Raw genomic sequence first — 20,445 nt, 5'->3', positions numbered from 1 at the left:
GAATTTATCAATCCCTAATCTGACAGAGGCTGATATCCAAAATATATAAAGAACTCAAAAAAAATAGAAATCAACAAATCAAATAACCCAATTAAAATGGGGTTCAAGGAAAAATGGGTGCCGATCTAAACATAGAATTCTCAGCAGAGGAATCGCTAATGGCTGAGAAGCAGTTAAATAAATGTTCAACATCCCTGGTCATCAGGGAAATGCAAATCAAAACAACTATGAGAGTCCATCTTACACCAGTCAGAATGTCCAAAATAAAAAACTCAAGCGACAGCACATGCTGGTAAAGCTGTGGAGCAAGGGGAACATTTCCCCATTCCTTGAGGGAGTATTAACTTGTGCAACCACTCTGAAAATCAATTTGGTAGTTTATCAGAAAATTGGGAATTGATCTACCTCAAGACCCAGCTATAGAAATCCTGGGCATATACCCAAAAGATAATCCACCATACAACAAGGACTGTGTTCATAGCAGCTTTATTCATAACATCCAGAAAGTGGAAACAACCTAGATGTCCCTCAACCAAAAAATGAATAAAGAAAATGTGGTACATTTACACAATGGAATACTACTCAATTATTAAAAAGAAAGACATCACTCAATGTTCAGGCAAATGGGTAGAACCAGAAAAAAAAAAAACATCCTGAGTGAGGTAATCCAGACCCAGAAAGACACACATGCTATGTACTCACTTATAAGTGAACATTAGCCATAAACTACAGGATAACCATGCTACAATCCATAGACCTAAAGAAGCTAAGTAACAAGGAGGTCCCAATGGAGTACAGTTAAGTCTCACTAAGAAGAAGAAATAGATAGACACCAGGGGTGAATGGAAGGAGAGAAATGGGTGGGGGAGAGGGGAGCAGGAGAGATCAAGTTGGGGGGAGGAGAGAGGGAAAGAGTATGGGGAGAGAGAACTAGAATCGATGGGGGAGCAGTCTCTGGGAGGAGCTAGAAACCTGGAAACTCCCAGGAGTCTATAAGGGTGACCATAGCCAAGACTCCTAGCATTAGGGGATATAGAGCCTATAACGGCCACCTCCTGTAACCAGAAAAGACTTCCAATGGGGGGACTGGGACACCAACCCAGCCACAAAACCTTAGACCCACAATTTTTCCTGCCAACAAAATATGCAGGGGTAATGATGGAGCAGAAATTGAGGGAATGACCAACCAATGAGTGGCCCAGCTTGAGACCCTTGCCACGAGAAAGAGCCTACCCCAGGTACTATTAATGATATTTTGCTATATTTCAGACAGGTGCCAAGTGTAACTAATATCTGAGAGGCTTCACTCAGCAGCTAATGGAAACAGATGCAGAGACCCACAGGCAAACATTAGGCAGAGCATGGGGAATCCTGAGGAAGGGGGTGGCAAATGAGTGAAGATGCCAGAGAGGTCAAGGGCACCACAAGAAAATGTACAGAGTCAACTAGCCTGGGCCCATAGAGGCTCACAGAGCCTGAACTACCGAACAGAGAGCATCCATGGAACAGACCTAGGACCTCAGCACTTATACAAGAGTTGTACAGCTCAGCCCTCATGTACAGCAGGATCAGGGGCTGTATCTGACTTTGCTGTCCACCTTGAGACCATTTCCCCTTACTGGGCTGCCTTGCCTAGCCACAATAGGAGAAGATGCGTTTAGTCCTACTGCGACTTGATACCCAAGGCAGATTGATACCCGTGGAAAGCTTCCCTTTTTCCGAGCCTCTTCTGAGGAGAAAGGGAGGATGGTGGGGAGGTAAGGGGGAGGGACTGGGAGGAGAGGAGAAAAGGAAAGCTGCAACTGGGATGCAAAATACATGAATCAATTAACAATAAAAATAAAAATAGAAAACAAACAAAATACTAAGGACGTTTAAAAATTCTTCTGTGGAAACCCACTACTTTGTAAGCTAATGTGAAATATAATTTTTCATAGAGGAGTTTGAGTGCAGCTATCCTGCACTGTAAACAATACTTCCCCTAAAGACGTGGGCTATTAAATGAAAATTCACCCAAAACAACACAGGCTATTGCCATTGCTCTTAGTTACCCACCATAACTAAATAGTATAATCCGAAGACACAACGGATTTCGGTTGCAGAATATAGAGAAAGCAAGCTGGAACTAAGCTAACCCTTCTTCCCTTCAGGCTAGCTTTCACAGTGCTGGGAGGCGCTACGTAAGCCGTAGGAGGAGAAAAGTCTTCAGTGGCATTAGCCAGTGGTGAATGAACCCTGAGGGCTACAAGACTGGCCTGATGTTTCCACTGGTGCAATGGCAACTAGATGGCTCCTGGGACAAACGAATGCTTTCTGATTGGGTATGAGGACAGCCTCCCCACAGGTTGTAATTCATGCATGGGACTGTAAACCGAAAGTCGAAAGTCCACGGCTTGGGAAGTCACAGGCCTTGGCACGGGTGGGGATGAGGAATCAACTGCTGTTGTTCTTTTCAACGAACACATTATCAAACTGCCTTCTAAATATTTATGAGTATAGCCATAGATTACTGCTGCTCTGAACATTAGCCAAAGAAGCTTCTTTCTGCAGTGGATAGCAGTTAGTGCAATGATTCATAATTGGTCTAAGAGCTGAGAATGAGTGCTCAGATCTCAATGGGGCATCTCTATGGTGGTGGTACGAATGAGAATGGTTCCCATGGGCTCATATATTTGAGTGCTTCCCCAGTTGGTGAACTGTTTTGGGGGGAAGATTAAGAGCGTAGCCTTGTTTGGAGGAGGTGTGTCACTGGGGGTGGGCTTTGAGGTTTCAAAACCCCAGGACAGGCCCAATCTCTTTCTCTGCAACTTGCAGATCAAATGAGAGTTTTCAGGTACTTCTCTAGCACCATGCCGCTTGCCTGGTGCCATGCTCTGCACCACAATGCATATAGGCTAAACGTCTGAAACTCTAAACAAGCCCCCAAGTAAATATATTCATTTATAAGTTGCTTTGTTCATAGTGTCTCCTCACAGCAACAGAACAGTAACAGTAAGACATATATAAACCCATCAAAACTCAATGAACATCACAGAGGAAGGGGCAGAAAGAATGTAAGAGCCAGAGGTATGGAGGAGTACCGAGATATATTGTCTTCTGGACAAGATACAGCTATTGCACTCAAGAATCCACTTCCGTTACTGTTGCCTGCCCAACACTTGCACGAGATAAAACCTACATCGGTAACGCTTTCATCAGGAAGCACTAATTGGACTCAGTGAATTACAAAAAAAGGAGGATATGAAGGTGGGAGGATGTGTTGGGAGTTGGACATGCATAGGATCAAGTTATCCTGTATACATGAATGAAACTGCCAAAGAATAAATTAAAAAGATAACAAGAAATAAAAGAAGGGATATATCACTGAACTTATAGAAATAAAAAGGATTATAGAAGTATGTTAAATAACACTATTAACAAATTAGACAACCTAGATGAAATGTTAAAAAACACAAATTCAAAACTCACTCCGGGGAAAAATCTGAATAGACCTATAGCACATAAAAAGACTGAAGTTGTAAAAAGAAACATCTGAGATTAGCTCATGCTGGAGAGGCATGCCATCTCAGCACTTGGGAGGCAAGGAAGAGAACTATGTGGTTGTGATCATCCTGGGTTACTAGCAAATTCCAAGTGAACTTGTGCTACATAGTGAGACTGCCTCATATATACATGCACACACATGTATACACACATGTATACACACACACAACCTTAGGTTATTTCTCATAGTTTTTTGAATAACAGTAGTTACAACCTGGGTGCAATCAATTACTTACCAGAGAGATATGTATTTATACACAGACTTCTTTGCCTATTTATATTTCTATATGGTTGGTTTGCTCATGGCTATTACACACTTGCAAAATTCTTTATTTAAAAAAAATAATTTTAGTTTTGAAATTATAATAGAATTACATTTCCCTCTTCCCTTTCTTTTATCCAAACCCTCCCACATATTCCTTCTTTTCTTAAAATTTTTACTTTTTTAATATTAGTTACAGTTTGTTAACTTTGTATCCCTGCTGTATCCCTCCCAATCCCACCCTCCCACCCTCATCTCCTCCCTGCCCCTTTCCAAGTCCACTGATAAGGGAGAACCTCCTCCCCTTACATCTGATACTGGTTTATCAGGTGTCTTCAGGACTGGCTGCAAAGTCCTCCTCTGTGGCCTATCAAAGCTGCTCCTCCCTGGGGGTCGGGAGGCAGGTCAAAGAGCCCGCCATTGAGTTCATGTCAGAAATAGTCCCTGTTCCCCTTATTAGGGTACCTTATTGGATACTGAGCTACCAAGGGCTACATCTGAGCAGGGGCTCTAGGTTGCATCCATACATGGTCCTTGTTTGGAGGGATAGTCTCATAAAAGACCCCTGTGCCCAGATATATTTGGTCCTTGTGGAACTCCTGTCCTCTCCAGATAGTATTAACTCCTCCTCCCCTTTTTTTGATTCCCTGCATTCTGCCGGAGGTTTGGTTATGGGTCTTAATATCTGCTTTGATACACTAGAGTAGAGTCTTTCAGAGGCCCTCTGTGGTAGGCTCCTGTCCTGTTACTTATTTGCTCCTACATCTAATGTCTTTCTAAGTGAGGATTGATCATCGTACCCTGGGTCCTTTTTCTTGTTTATCTTCTTTAGGTGGATAGATTGCAGTATATTTATCCTATCTTATAGGCCTATATAAGTGAGTATATACCATGTGTGTCTTTCTGCTTTTGGGATACCTCACTCGGGATGATCGTTTCTAGGTCCCACCATTTTTCTGCAAATTTCATGATTTCCTCATTTTTAATTGCTGAATAGTATTCCATTGTGTAAAAGTACCACAATTTCTGTATCCATTCCTCAACTGAGGGACATCTGAGTTGTTTCCAGGTTCTAACTATTACGAATAAAGCTGCTACAAATATGGTTTGTATGCTTTGTATGTTCTGTTAATTTAGTTACCTTAACTGAACTCTTTAAAAGAAATAAGCATCTTTCTGTTTGGTTTGAGAGCCTCCATTCATCAGTAGTCTATATTAGTCTTCCATATGATAAATGTACTAAAAGAGTATTCCCTATTTCCTTAAAATATTCATTCCAGAACATCATGGATGCCAGCACTCTTTTTAATGTTTATTATATTGTTTTTACCTGCGACACTTGAGTGTTTATGCTCACAAAAATATGTGTGGTTTTGTTTCTGATTTTAATGTGCAATGCAACCTAGAAAGCATTAGTGTTCTAGCATTTTTTAATGGTTCTCAAGTTGATGATCTTTAAAAATATATTCAATGAAGTTTTAAATTATTTCTTCCAGAATCATATTTTGGGAATTTTGGTTTGGGCAGATTTTAGCTATTAGGGACTTTTGATGTTTGGCGATTTCAAAATTGGGGGATATAGTGTTCAGGATTTGTCTTCTAGTATTATGGCCCTTCATACACGTTCTTCCTTTTTTGTATGTGGGCTTTCCAACATCTAACTCAACCCTTGGACTAGTCCATGCCTCCTCTAGGGAAACCTTACCTGGCTTCCCATTATCACATTCATAGTCTAGGTTAAGTCTGCATTTTCCTCAGGAGAAGATGATGTCATCTCTGAGAATATCTTACTTTAAAATGATGTGTCCACTGGGTATGATTCTTTGATGAACACAGTTCCTCCTACCTAGGCACCAAAACCATGACTTTTTTTTTTTAACAAATTACTTTGAGATTGAGTTTGTTTCTTTTCATTCAAGCAGAAGCTGAAGTGGATTTGGGAAACAAAATTAGCTTTAAAGCCCACTTCTATAAGGAGTCAGCTACAGAGAGTGATCTTGTCCTTGCAAAAATGCCCTCAGTCTCTTTGTTTCTGAGAGCAGAGTTGCCATCCACCATTCTCCTGCAAGCTCTTGCTCCAGCACAGCCTCAGTGCCAAGTCTTCCAAAGGAGGATATCCTACAAGTTCCTCATAGAGAACAATAAAACTGTTTCCATATTCTAAAAGAGGACTTAAGTGGGGATCACTCCCCATTCTCTCCTCAGAATTTGTCATGCCTCGTGGGTCAGGAAGGACAGGAATTCATGAGTCCGGTTATTTCAGCTCCCAGGCTAGCTTCATTGTTTATTCTTCTCAGTCTAAAATTGGATCTCAGCCAGCCAGCCATGCTAACGCATACTTGTAATTCTAGCATGTGGTAGACTAAGGTAGGAAGATCCCAAGTGAGAGTCTAGCTTGGGTCATATAATGGGACCTTGTCTCAAAATACAGTCTGGGGCTGGAAAGATGGCTCAGTGGTTAAGAGCACTAACCGCTTCTCCAGGAAACAAAAGTTCAGTTCCCAGCACCCACATCAGATGGCTCTAAATGTGTGTCACTTCAGTCCCAAGTCCAGTTCTGAGACCCTCTTCTGGCACCCTCACACATCACACACACACACACGCACACGCACACGCACACGCACACACACACACACACACACACACACACCTAAAACAGTCTGATATTAAAGAGACTGTAGCAACACTTAAGAGGTGGATCAAATAAGGAGATCAATGCCAGCCTCCACTTTATGAGACACTCTCAAAAAACAAAAGCAAACAAGAGACTATACTATTAGGTGATATTGTTGTTTTTGTGTAAATATGATCTTGGTGGGTTCTGCAGTTACATCTTAGGGGTTACTAAGAAACTTAGGTGAGATCCTAATATCTATTAAACAGAAGTACAACTGATGAGGTAAAACCTAAATCACAAGGATTTCAAGGGAGAATGAGGTGGGTTTTTTCTTTTTTTTTTTTTTTAATTGTAAACAAAGTTTAGAGTCTTATTTATGAGTGTCACAGAAATTTTCAGGTTTAAATGCAGGAAAGAAGTAATGATACATTTAATCTCATGCATTTTCAGGTCTTAAGTATATTTCATTGTTATTTTAACATTCTTATTTGAAAATATTTCTCTATTGGGAGTTGGAGTGGTGTCTCAGTGGTAGAATACTTGCTGAGCATGCATGAGACCCTAGGTTCAATCTCTGATGTGGAAGAAAGAATATTGACTCTAAATAAGCAATCTTCCTAGCAAATGTTAATTGTTCTGAAATTCTTTACTCAGCTAACAAGAGACTTTAAGCAGACTTCCTTCTTATTCTGTATCCCCTTATTATTCTTTGTCTTTATATCCCTCCTCAATACCTGAAAAAGCAATTATAGAGCTGTGTATGGTTGTACATACAAGCAACACTAGGACCTGGGAGGTCATGGTAGGAGGATTGTGAATTCAAGGCCTGTATGGGTTACATAGCAAAGTTCTAGTGAAAAGGAAAAATGTGAGGCTGCAGAGCTGACACAGTAGTTAAAAACACTGGCTGCTCTTCCAGAGGTTCCTGGCACCATTTCTAGCATCCAAGTGATGGCTAACAACTTCTGTTAACTCCAGTTCCGGGGATCCACTCGCCTCCTATGGCCTCTTCGGATACCACACATGCACATAATACACAGACAGACATGCAGACAAAGCATCCGTGCACATAAGACAAAATAGAAAAGGTAATTATAAGGAATATAACTCAGAGGATAAAGGCATAGACCATTTTGTCCAGTCTTTGGTCTATTGAAAAGCATCACATGAGCTGGATAGCGTTGCTGCACTCCTTTAACCCCAATACTTGAGAGGCAGAGGCAGGTGGATCTATGTGCCTTTGAGGCCAGGCTGATCTACAAAGTGAGTCCAGAACTGCCAGGGCAACACAGAGAAACCCTGTCTCAAGAAAAGAAAGAGAAGAGAAGCAGCATCACATCATATAGAAAAGTTGCGTTATCAAAATTTTATGTACATATATGTTCACTATACACATGCAGTATCAATAGAGGCCAGAAGAGAGCAACAGTTCCCCTGCAACTGTGGTTAGAGACAGTTGTGAGGTGCCATGCGTGTATTGGGAACTGAACCAAGGTCCTCTGCAAATACAACTGCTCCTAACCACTGAGCCACCTCTCCAACTTCTCTGTCACTTTTTTATTCTCAAGTTCATGAATTTTTAGAGACTCAGACCCTCTGGTAATGAAGTCATAACCTGCCAGTGCAAGCCTGATCTATCTCTATTCCCTCAGAGCCAAGGCAGGATGGCAGGGCTATATTCCTCCCTTGACCAATGTTCTATCTGTGTTTGGTCCCACTTAAGCCAGTAGTGTACTTCAGCCCATATGGAGGACTACTCTTGCCCTATCCTAGCCTGTCTTCTGAAACTCCTTCTTTGTCCTTAAGTACAGTCCTTGTGACATCAGGAACTTTGCTCTGCTGAAGCGTTCCATGTGCACGGCTTTCTTTATGTCATAGTAGCGTCACTAGATTCTTCACTCTCAAATGTCTCAGCCACTCCAGCATGTTAGAACATCCCCCCAATACCCTCCGTGATTATGCAGTCAGGCATCTGCCTGTTTTTGTCCCCGGGAAAACTGCTTTCTAGTTCGCATCCACCAGCTACCATATTTAGGAACCTAAATATGTTCTTCCAACAGGTTTTTTTTTTTTAAGACAGTTGTTCTACTAAAAAAAAATTCTAGACTCTACCTCCACTGTGGTTTAGGGTGTTCTCTTCACTGCACACAGAAAAAAGCTTCTAGAATTGAAATGAAAGGAAACCGCTATCCTAATTCCACATTTAGATGCATTTCTCCTTGTCTAGCATCCTTGCCTGGTGTGTGCGTGGAGAGGGACTGGAAAAATTACAGAAGACAAACAACCTAAACAGCCAGTGACGAACACACTTCATTCTAAATCTGGTGCTTTGTGAATTCTCATACTTTTGATGCCAAAGCCATCAAGCGTTGGCTTTCGACCGGCATCATCACCATCACACCACTGGAGGAGCTGCAGCCATAGCCACAGGCCCCAATCACCACCACCGCAACCATGAGCAGGAAGGCCAAGACCCAGCAGCCGCCCGTCCCCTCCCTCAGCGCCTGGCTCCACCAGCAGCAGCAGCCTAGGAGGCCTCACATCAGCGGCGCCCGCCAGCCAGCCGGGACAAGATCATGGCAAGGACAGTTTGGAGAACAGTTAAATGGTTCAATGTAAGGAATGGATAAGGTTTCATCAACAGGAATGACACCAGGGACTGCCAGAAAGAAGAATAAGCCCAGGAAGTACACCAGGGTCTGCCAGAAAGAAGAATAAGCCCAGAAAGTACAGTGTAGATAAGCAGTGTAGATGCTGGAGAGACTGTGGAGTTTGATGTTGAAGGAGAAAAGGGTGAGGAGGCAGCAAATGTTACAGGGCCTGGTGGAGTTCCAGTTCAAGGCAGTAAAAACGCAGCAGGCCATAACCATTGTAGATGCTGTCCACGTCATAGAGGGTCTCTACGCAATTACCACATAAACTACCAGAACAGTGAGAGTGGGGGAAAGAGTGAGGGATCAGAAAGCGCTCCTGAAGGCCAGGCCCAACAGCGCCGGCCCTATGGCAGGCAAAGGTTCCCACTTTACTACATGCAGAGACCCTATGGGCGTCGACCACAGTATTCCAACCCTCCTGTGCAAGCAGAAGTGATGGAGGGTGCTGACAACCAGGGTGCAGGAGAGCAAGGCAGACCAGTGAGACAGAATATGTGCCGGGGTTACAGACCACGATTCCGCAGGAGCCCTTCTCTCCAAAGACAGCCTAGAGAGGATGGCAATGAAGAGGACAAGGAAAATCAAGGAGATGATCCCCAGGGTCAGCAGCCACCTAAACGACAGAATCACTCCAACTTCAATTGCAAACGCAGGGGCCCAGAGAACCCTAAACTACAAGATGGCAAAGAGACCAAAGCAGAGGATCAGCCAGCTGAGAATTCACCTGCTCCTGAGGCTGAGCAGGGCGGGGCTGAGTAAATGCCGGCTTACCATCTCTACCATCATCCGGTTTGGTCATCCAACAAGAAGAAATGAATATGAAATTCCAGCAATAAGAAATGAATAAAGATTGGAGCTGAAGACCTAAGTGCTTGTTTTTTGCCCATTGACCAGGTACATGAGAACTATCTACATTATCTATGCATCATGGGGTTCTTATTATGTTTACCTAAAGACGTCTCTTTTTGGTAATGACAAACGTGTTTTTTAAGAAAAAAACAAAAAAGCCTGGTTTTTCTCAATACACCTTTAACGTTTTTTAAATTGTTTCATATCTAGTCAAGTTGAGATTTTTAAGAACTTGATTTCTAATCTGTAATAAGTTTACAACTTGATTTTTCCAAAAAAGTCAACAAACTGTGAGCACCTGTTAATAAAGGTCTATAATAATAATAATAATAATAATAATAATAATAATAATTAAAGAGTTGGCTTTCACCAGGCAGCAGTGGCACACACCTTTAATCCCAGCACTTGGGAGGTAAGGCAGGCAGATCTTTCAGTTTGAGGTCAGCCTGATCTACAGTGTGAATTCTAGAACAGCCAAGGATAAAAGGAGACTCCCTGTCTCGGAAAAAAGAATTCTTTTGATCTGGTTATCTAAGTTGGGTGACAGTGTAGATTATAAACCTAACGGTCAGGAAATATAATCAAATTCCATCTACAAACATAAATTGGGCATGGTATTTGGCCTTTCTTAAACTAGACTTGTCTTTAAAAGAATTATAACTGCTGCAACTTATGAAGAAAGTGTTACGGTGTAACGGCCAGCACTCTGGACTTTGAGTCCTGTCACCTGAGTTTGAATCTTGGTAGGACCACCTTTGGCTTTTTCACCAGAAGTGATGGCCATATGCTTTAAGTTTTTTAAATGATTGATGAGAACTTTTGTTTAAAAAGCAGATGCTGAGACTTATGGCCAACTGCTGGGCAGAGTGCATGGAATCTTATGAAAGAAGTGAGAAATAGTAAGATCTGAAGAGGACAGGAGCTCCACAAGGAGAGCAACAGAACCAGAAAATCTGAGCACAGGGGTCTTCCCAGAGACTCATACTCCAACCAAGTACCATGCATGGAGATAACCTAGAACCCCTGCACAGATGTAGCCCACGGTAGTTCAGTGTCCAAGTGGGTTCCATAGTAATGGGAACAGGGACTGCCTGTGATATAAACTGTTTGGCCTGCTCTTTGATCACCTCTCCCTGAGGGGGGAGCAGACTTACCATGCCACAAAAGATGACAATGCAGCCACTCCTGATGAGATTGGATAGACTAGGATCAGAAGGAAGGAGAGGAGGATCTCCCCTATCAGTGGACTTGGGGAGGGGCATGCGTGGAGAGGGGGGAGGAAAGGTGGGATTATGAGGGGAGGAGGGTGGGGTTTATGTGAATAAAGTGTAATTAATAAAAAGATTTTTTTGGTTTTTTTATTTTGTTTATGTTTATGTCTGTGTGCATTTGTCTGTTTCTCCGTGTTTGTGCATGTGCTTATGAAGCAGCACAGAGCTCTGGATCTTCTGAGGCTGGAGTTTCAGGCTGTTGTGAGTCACTTGACTCGGGTGCTGACAACTGAACTCTGGTCCTATGAAAGATCAGTAAATGCTCTTAACTGCTGAGACATCCCTTCAGCACACAAGGTCTTCACTATGTAGTCTTGGCTGGTTGGAAATCACAGAAATCTGGGGGCCTCTACCTCCTGAGTACTAGGATTAAAGGTTTGTAAACCCACAGCCGGCTGATTTGCATATCCTCTTTGAAAAAATGTCTATTGATATCCTTTGAACATTTAAAAAGAAAATATTTCTCTCCAAGTGACCCTTTCTATATGGTTATGACTCTTGCTTTCTTTATTTTTATTATTCTTAGGTATGTGTATGTACATGGTATGTGTGGGAAGGTATGTGCGCATGACTGAATTTTGCTGCAGAGTCTGGAAGTGTGGATCCCCCTGGAGCTGGTGTTATGGGTGGTCTTGAGAAACTTGATGTGGATGCTGGAGATCAAACTAGGGTTATCTGGAAGAGCAATACATGCTCTTTACCACTGAACCAACTCTCCAGCTCCCCTTTTGAACATTTTAAAATTGACCTGTTACGGTTTTTGTTGTTGAGTTGATTTATAAATAGTTTCTCTCTTTCCATAGGTTACCTTTTTATGGGACTTACTATGTAGCCCAAAGTGGCTTAAAACTGAGACTCTCTTGACTCATCCTCCCTTGCTGGGATTACAGGTCTGAGCCACCCCACTCAGTTTTACCGTTCAGTTCCAAAGCTGTTTCATTTCATTTCTAAGCATTCACATACCCCACCCACCCACCACAAAGTTCCTGATAGCAAATTGAGAACAAAGGAGAGGAACAGCTATCAAAAGCCGTTCGACTTTCCCACAGGAAGAGACATTAGCAAAGAGACTGCTTTCGATCGGGAGACATGTAAAGAGGTGAAAAGGAAGTCCAAGTATCAGCTAAGATGGCAGATTGGGAACATGGAACACAGAGGCATTGATTGGCCGTACTGATTTGGAGCAACTCATTGGAACTGCCCTGTGTTGGGTGGGCATAAAAACCATGCCAGTAAGAAAAGGTTCTTGTTTGTGAGGGGAAAAAAACCCCATATTTTATACAGGAAAACTTAAGACAAGCAAGTGAGGGTGCAGAGAATGACCAAGCCTTGATTGTCCTGGACAGGCCCTGGCCCCACTCTGGGGTCATTTCCTCTTAGGAAATAAGTTCACAGCTCACACTCCTAGATACACTGCAATCCTAGCCCTTCCTGTCTCTTCTCTTAGCCCATGTCCAGACAAAAATTGAACCTTCTGCATCCCTAGATTTTTTTTTCTTTTTTCATTTTTTTCCACCACCACACCCAACATTGGATTTCACTTTTTTGTGTATGAGACAGGTCCTCACTGTGTAACCCTTACTACCCTGAAATTTGCTATGTAGGCTGGGCTGACCTCAAACTCACAGAAATCCACCTGCCTCTGCCCCCAGTGCCAGGATTATGTGGGTGGCATAGCAATCCATTCTTTGCACATAGATATCCAGTTTTCCCATTTCTCTGAACTGAAATGATTCTTTCCCTATTGAGTGATTTTGCACCCTTCCTTTTTTAAGATTTCTTTTTCTTTAAGTGTCTGCATACAGACGCCCTTGAGGCCAGAAGTGGGCTACAGGCTGTTAGGAGCTGCCTGTCATGGGTGCTAGGAACCAAACTTGGGTTCTCTGAAAAAGCAACAAGCTCACTATACATTTACGAATGACCTTGGCTTTCTGATCCTTCTGCCTCCATCTCCTAAACACTAGGATTACAGGCATACACCATTATGCCCTGTCCTCGTACTGCTGGGGATCAAAGCAAGGTTTTACTTACTAGGCAAGCATTCACACTACCGGATGAACTGCACTCCTAGCCCTGGTCCTTGCACCCATTATTGAAACCATTGTACATTTATTATTGTGATGGCCTACATCCGCTTCCCTCACTAACCTATAATATAGCTCCAAAAAGGCAAGGATTCGATTGAGGTAGTTGCCTGCTTACTCTTCTTCTGAGTTCTAACTTAAAAATAGAACTTCTGGGGGTTACAGAGATGGCTCAGTGGGTAAAGGAGCTTTCTGAAGAAGCCTGATACCATGAATTCAATCCCACATGGTAGAAGGAGTGAATCTACTCTCATAAGTTTTCTTGTGACCTACACACACAGGCCATTGGCAAAAAGGCATATACACACATGCATGCAACATACACAGACATGCAAGCATCCGCACACACACACACACACACAAACATGCACACAAATGCAAAAAAAATAAGTGAACAATCAGCCAGATGTGGTGGCACACAAAATAAATAAATATAATTTAAATTTTGAATTTTATTTTTATTTTATTGTATTGGTGTTTCACCTGCATGTGTGCCAGATCTTGGAGTTACAGACAGTTGTGAGCTGCCATATGGGTGCTGAAAATTGAACCCAGTTCCTCTGGAAGAGCTGTCAGTGCTCTTAACTGCTAACCCATAAAAATACATGTAAAAATAAATATTAAATCATTTAAATACATAAGTTTTCCTTTATCCCTTTATATCTCTTCTTTGGACACTAACCAAAATCCTAAGCATGCTTGCCTGCCAGAGCCCACCTGCAAAGTTGAACAATACCTGAGTGGGGAGAGAGAATTGAAAAAAAAAGAAAAGCACGACAAGGGATCAGCTCCAGAGGGCTGTCAGTAAAAACTGCAGCAGCCTGGTTTATTCCACAAATCCTTTCTTTAGTCAGAAGAAAGCACATCAATATAAGGAAGGGGTTTATGGAGCAGTCAAACTTATTTTCTTGGACCACCTCTCTGTGTGATCTCCAAGATCACACAAACAAGTCAAAGGACCTTGGCAAAACATCAGTAAACGCCAGGGTGGAAACATGTTTTTTGCTGAATACTCAATAACACAGCAACCTGACAAACAAGCAGCTCTCCACACTTACCCCACACTCTGGACTTTCTCACTGTTTCTCTGAATTCCAGTTCTCCACCCCCTCTTCAGACAGCTTCTTGCTGACCTCTGTTGCTGCCCTCGATTCAAAAGGCATGGTTTTCTCTCTTCTGCTTCTCCATCTCCCTCCTCTTGGCAACTGCTGAGATTTATAACTTGCCTGCCTCATGTTTTTTTTTTTTTTTTCTCTCAAACTCTAATAATGGAATGCTTCTCAATCTAAGAAAGAGAAAGAGAGAGAGAGAGAGAGAATCAGGTTGATTTAGCTAATTACTGTACCTTTGGTAACTAGTATAGAATAAAGGCTCAACAACACTTTACTACATGAGCAAATAAATGTTTGGAAATACACACTGAAGTGCTTGGCACTTAAAAAACTTCAAGAAACAGAAACTGTCATTGTTGTTTTTCAACCCATTGAACCATTTTCCCAAGGCAGACGACTGCTGCTCCGAGAAAGTCAATGGCAGGGTGCAGGACGATTCAGACTTTGAAACTTGCTGGAGTTCTTTCCACACTGGTCCCAAATCTTTCTAGTTATGTGGTCTTGGCACATTACTCAACTTCTCTCCAAGCCTCAGTTTTCTCGTCTGTAAAATGAAGGCAATGTTACCTACCTCATAAGGTTGTGGTGTGGACAAATGAAATATGTGTAATGTTTTCTCAGACTTCCCTAAACAAATGGCCCTTCAGTTATCTCATTACAGATCATTAGGAACTCTCTTTTCCCATTAGTTTGTTTTAAAAGGTTACCTTCTTAGCTTATTGTTCCCATTTACAAGACAATTAAAAAGCCATAACCAGGGCAAACAGGTTTGAGTGGGTGGTATTTGATTACAGCACCGGAGGTAAAATAATCACTGAAAGTTTCCTATCATAACTGAGAAATATGGCAAACAGTCTGTGTATTTTTTCCCTCTTGACCAAAATGGAAAATATGTTAGGAGTATAGAACTTGACATTATAGATCACTTCTGTGAGAATAAAGATGGGGGGGGGGAGCGGGGAAGAGATCTTCCATTTATTTTATGGGAAAGAAAGAAGGAAATCCCTACCTGATAGGTCTGCGGACTTTCAGTATCACAAAAGACCCCAACAAGGCTCTGCTTCTTTCATGCCCTGCAGAGGGTAAATGATTAAACATCCCAGAGTTGATAGGCTTGTATTTCATATTGGTGACTTATTAATCACTTGACCTTTTCTACTATGCACTTAGCATAGTAAATTATACTCTGTTCTGAAGAAGCCTGGATGACTTAACATGACTCCTTGTAATGTAGCCAGGCCCAGGCTCGATATAAGTCATGCACTGAACATATTGTAGCTCATCTCATTCCTTTACCATTAGTGACAGCTTAATGCCGGCCTGGAAAGAATGAGCTAGGAAATCCAGACAAAAGAAATTAAGGAGGGGATTTAATTCCCAATGTTTACCTTTGAAATCTCTTATAGCTAAGCGGGAGGAAAAACTCCAATGCTGTATGGTATTTTAATTTGTTTCCCTGGACAAAAAATAACTAATAAATAAAACTCTTTCAATTAGTAGAAATAAATCCAATGGCCTTTATTTCTGAAACTGCTCCCTTTGACAGGTCTTCGGTTATGATGCTGATGACCATCTCCTTTATAAAAATCTTGATCATTGTGTCATGTATTTCCATTTTAAACAATTCAGTCATTTTATGTCTTTAGTTTTCAGACTCTACTTCCAATTATAAAATAATTCTCTAACTCAATTCAAGAAGCATGTGAAATAGTCAGTCATAACATCACATCCTTGTAATCTTAGTTCTCTAGAGGCTGAAGAAGGAGGACTGTGAATTTAAGCCAGCCTGGGCTACACAGAGTGTCTCAAAAATAGATGTGAAGGACTGAGGTGAGAGTGTGGCTCAGTAGGAGAGTGAGCGCTTACCTAGCGTTCATAAGGCATTGGTTGGTTCTTTCCCCAGTAATGCTAAACACACTTGTGCACACATGTGAGCACACATGCTTTTCTACTTAAAGTGGGATGTCCCTATAAACCCATAAGTTGAAAATAACCTCAGTCTAAGTGAATTTGATATACTATGTTCCACTCATCCCAGCTTAGCCACACAGCATACTGGAGAGTACTGGTTGTTTCCTTTGTGGTCAGGAGGCTGACTAGCAGCTGCTTTGCTGCTTCTGCTGTTGCTGGTGCTGCTGTTGTCCATCATCACTAGAGAAGATCAGGACACCTACAGCTGTCCCTGGTAAAGATCCAAGGTCAAAGTCTAATGCATGATTTCTACTGATTGCCTGTCCCTTTTGAACAATAGAAAAGTTGGATAATCATAAGGTGGACCATTATAATTCAGGGACTGTGTGCAGTCTTTCATGTATTTAACAAATCCACGTGGAATGCCTAGTATACTCCAGACATTTTCTAGGTGGAAGGCATGAAGGAACAAGACAATAAGCAAAGGTCACTAAAAGAGAGTCTTGGGACTTAATGAAATCAGTAAAGCTACATTTATTCAACATTTTGCAAACAGCCTCAGAATGTTTACTACACATCAGGCCCAATTTTGATGTTGAGACTTCTCTCTGACGAACACAACCTGCATATCCCAATCCCTATCCAGTGAACAGGACAAGCAATTCAAGGTATTACACCAGTGAGTGAAGTGGCAACATGTAAGTATAAGCTGATAGGTCAATGGATTAGGATGGAGACCAAAGAAATGGAAAAGAAGAGGGTGGGGGAGAAATGAAAATTTGAAAGAAAAGTTTAACAGGATGACGTTATTAGGTGAAATGAAGAACAAGACAGTTCACTGAGAGACAACCAATGCTAGTGTTCCATGACTAATACATGGGGGTTCTGCCTTTCTCTTGATTTTCCTTTGTTGCACTTTAATCGGGGTGAGCCCTGATTGATTAAATGAGTTAGAGACTATCATTCCCTGTCTTCAGTGATTGGTTGAGGCATAGTGATGAGCCTCTCTGTCAGGCCAATGAGAGAAGGAATCTTTGAGCAGGAATAGAGCCTGATAGACAAAACTCATCTCTCTTGTGTATAAACGGGTGAAGTTAAAAAAACTGGCAGCTTTTTGGTAGTTCAAGGGGAGAACATAGAGACCTGGTAAACTATCTTATGTCACTGAAAGATAAAGCCAATATGGAAGCAGAAGCAGGTACATATCTGTGAGTTCTAGGCTGGCCAAGGTGACAGAGTGAGACCTTGTCTCAAAAACAAAACAAAAGAAAACCAAAAACAAAACCAACCAAACAGACAAACAAACAAAAAAATAAAGTCACTATCACATGGTGCACAGTAAAGATTACGGGGAGATGACTCATTAATGACTTTGTTTGAGTCCTAAACCAAACCTCATGTGAAGCTAATTCACGTCTTAACTTTTCAATTATGTGAACCAATAGTTTTCAGTATTTTTAAAGATGGTTTGGATTGAGTGTTACTAATAATGAAAACAACTGTCTAATGCACTCCTCTTAAGCATGCAGCACAATGGAGGCTCTGGGATCCAGTGATCACCTGTGATCCTAAGTGGCTCAAGGAATTGATATCTTTTGGTTAATTCTTAAGTGATAATATTCATTATATGCTGACACTGTGATGTTTCGAAAGGCAAACATATGTTTTTATGTTTCCACCATAAAAAAGAGGCCAGTGACTCTTTCATGGCTATTATAAAAAAGAAAGGCAAAGCACAGGGAGGTTTAAGGGATTGGAACTGAAGAAAGGTAGCAAACATATTTGTATTGCTCCTGCTCCCTGGAGTACTCTTGTACATTTCTTATGGCTTTCCTGCCCTGGTAGTGATGTCAGCCTTGCTTTTTCCCCCTTCCAGATATTTCTTCAAGTAAGTATTAGAGCAGGGATTATTTATTTTTAGTTGTACAAGATTCACTTGGCAAGAGCATATAAAAATATAGATGCCTGGGGTTGGAGAAATGCCTCTGCCAAGGGCCCCTGATTCAAGTTCAGTTTTCAGCACCCACATTGGGTAACATACATCTGCCTGTAACTCCAGATAAAGGGAGATCTGAAGCCTCTAGCTTCCTTGGACACTGCATTTATTTGAACACACACACACACACACACACACACGGGGCTGGGAAGAGAGAGAGAGAGATGCACACATATATAATTAAATAAAAAAATATAAGATTCGAATATAGATTCCTGGAACAGTTCCAATGGAGTCAACCTTGTTAGGTTTGGGGAAAGGCTCAGGAACCTACATTTAAAAAACAAAAAAACATGCTTTACAAACTCTTAGATGATTTTGATGAAATTGTCACGACAGGAGCCTACCACAGAGAGCCTCTGAAAGACTCTATCCAGCAGGGTATCAAAACATATGTTGAGACTCATAGCCAAACTTTGGGCAGAGTGCAGGGAATCTTATGAAAGAAGGGGGAGATAGAAAGACCTGGAGGGGACAGGAGCTCCACAAGGAGAGCAACAGAACCAAAAAATATGGGCACAGGGATCTTTTCTGAGACTGATACTCCAACCAAGGAACATGCATGGAGATAACTTAGAACCTCTGCACAGATGTAGCCCATGGCAGCTCAGTGTCCAAGAGGGTTTCCCAGTATTAGGAATAGGGACTGTCTCTGACATGAACTCATGGGCTGTCTCTTTGATCACCCCCACCTGATGGGGGAGCAGCCTTACCAGGCCACAGAGTAAGACAGTGAAACCAGTCCTGATGAGACCTGATAGGCTAGGGTCAGATGGAAGGGGAGGAGGACCTCCCCTATCAGTGGACTGGGGGAGGGACATAGGAGAAGAGAGAGGGAGAGTGGATTGGGAAGGGATGGGGGAGGGGGCTACAGCTGGGATACAAAGTAAATAAACTGTAATTATTAAAAATAAAATTAAAATTAAAAAAAGAAACACCACTGGAGCCCAGTGTGGTGGTACAAACCTGTGATCCCAGCACTCAGGGAGGCAGAGGCAGGCCTGGTCTACAAAGCATGTTCAGGATAGCCAAGACTACAGAGAGAACCCCTGTCTTAAGAAAGAAATAGAGAAAGAGAGAAAGAGAAAAAGAGAAAGAAAGAAAGAAAGAGAGAGAGAGAGAGAGAGAGGTAGAGAGGGGGAGGGAGGGAGGAAGGGAGGGAGGGAGGGAGGGAGGGAGGGAGGAAGGAAGGAAGGAAGGAAGGAAGGAAGGAAGGAAGGAAGAAAGGAAGAAACAACACTGGCTTTCATTGGGTTCTTCCAAAGTTAATACTGATAACAGAAACATGAACAAAGGAGTCATTACAACAGTACTCTAGGAGAAAGCAGCTAAAGAGAGGAGAGGGTAAATGCCGGGGCCAGGCCAGGGTGTGTAATTTCAGATAAAAGGCTGCAAAAGGAAGCATACCTTAGCTCAGTCCCACAGGGGAGCAGTGGAAGGAGCTGATCCTTGCCCAGCCAAGAGAACCTAGCTTCCACATTCTTGCACTATCAGTGATTGACTAATAGCTTACAGCCAGTTGTCAGAGACCTAAACTCCCAGGCATTTCCACATTGCGAAATGGTTCCCGCAGCTTGTGGGAAGTCCTCTAAGTCACAAGCAGTCTTTGTAAACAAAACTATGCTGAAACTGGAGTGGGACACTCAGAAATGGCAAACTGGATTCTGGAGGACTGAAATAATGTATTAGAGAAGTTTCTACATTTTAAAAAGTAATGGAGGGAGAAGACAGTATGCACCACTAAGTTTGAAAAAAAGCACTTAAAAGCAGAATTCCAGGGCTGGAGCAATAGCTAAGCAGTTAAGCAAGTTCTCTGTTGTGCCTGAGGCCTTGAGGTAAGTTCCCACACATACACTGGGTGGCTTACAATCACTTGTAACTTCAGCGTTAGGTAATCTCATGGCCTTTTCTTGTGCTGTGTGTGAGTATGTGTGTGTGTGAGAGAGAGAAAGAGTTGCTATCCTATCTGTGCAACAGACACAAATATGTTAATTTAAAAATATCACTCTACTTAAAAAATGCACTCTATTCATGCACAGGGCTGGGGAAACCAAAGCTTACATAAAAGCATCAGTATCACTGAAATCAAGTACTTTAGTGGGTAAACTCTGTAACAGGACATTTAATATCTTTTACTATCTGACCA

The 20,445-nt window shown here is 42.0% G+C and overlaps 1 long non-coding RNA gene and 1 pseudogene across 2 annotated transcripts in view; one reads left to right on the top strand and one right to left on the bottom strand.

The window, feature by feature from the left end:
• LOC132650062 (uncharacterized) overlaps positions 1 to 19,779 on the bottom strand; it is a 58,990-nt gene extending 39,211 nt beyond the window's left edge. Inside the window, exons 1-4 of one of the 2 annotated variants that reach the window (XR_009588415.1) lie at positions 19,707 to 19,779; positions 15,402 to 15,465; positions 14,701 to 14,936; positions 14,339 to 14,565 (exon numbers count right to left, since the gene is read on the bottom strand). This is a non-coding gene — a long non-coding RNA (uncharacterized LOC132650062). Of the gene's footprint in view, positions 1 to 14,338; positions 14,937 to 15,401; positions 15,466 to 19,706 lie in introns of both variants that reach the window. The other variant, XR_009588414.1, reaches the window with a different exon arrangement.
• LOC110542705 (Y-box-binding protein 1-like) lies at positions 8,877 to 9,969 on the top strand (annotated as a pseudogene).
• Positions 19,780 to 20,445: the final 666 nt, after the last annotated feature.

The sequence above is a fragment of the Meriones unguiculatus genome, chromosome X, assembly GCF_030254825.1.
Source record: "Meriones unguiculatus strain TT.TT164.6M chromosome X, Bangor_MerUng_6.1, whole genome shotgun sequence".
In the NCBI taxonomy this organism is placed as follows: domain Eukaryota; kingdom Metazoa; phylum Chordata; class Mammalia; order Rodentia; family Muridae; genus Meriones; species Meriones unguiculatus.
Note: the sequence above shows the minus strand (reverse complement) of the source record. Positions and strands in the feature narration are given on the sequence as shown.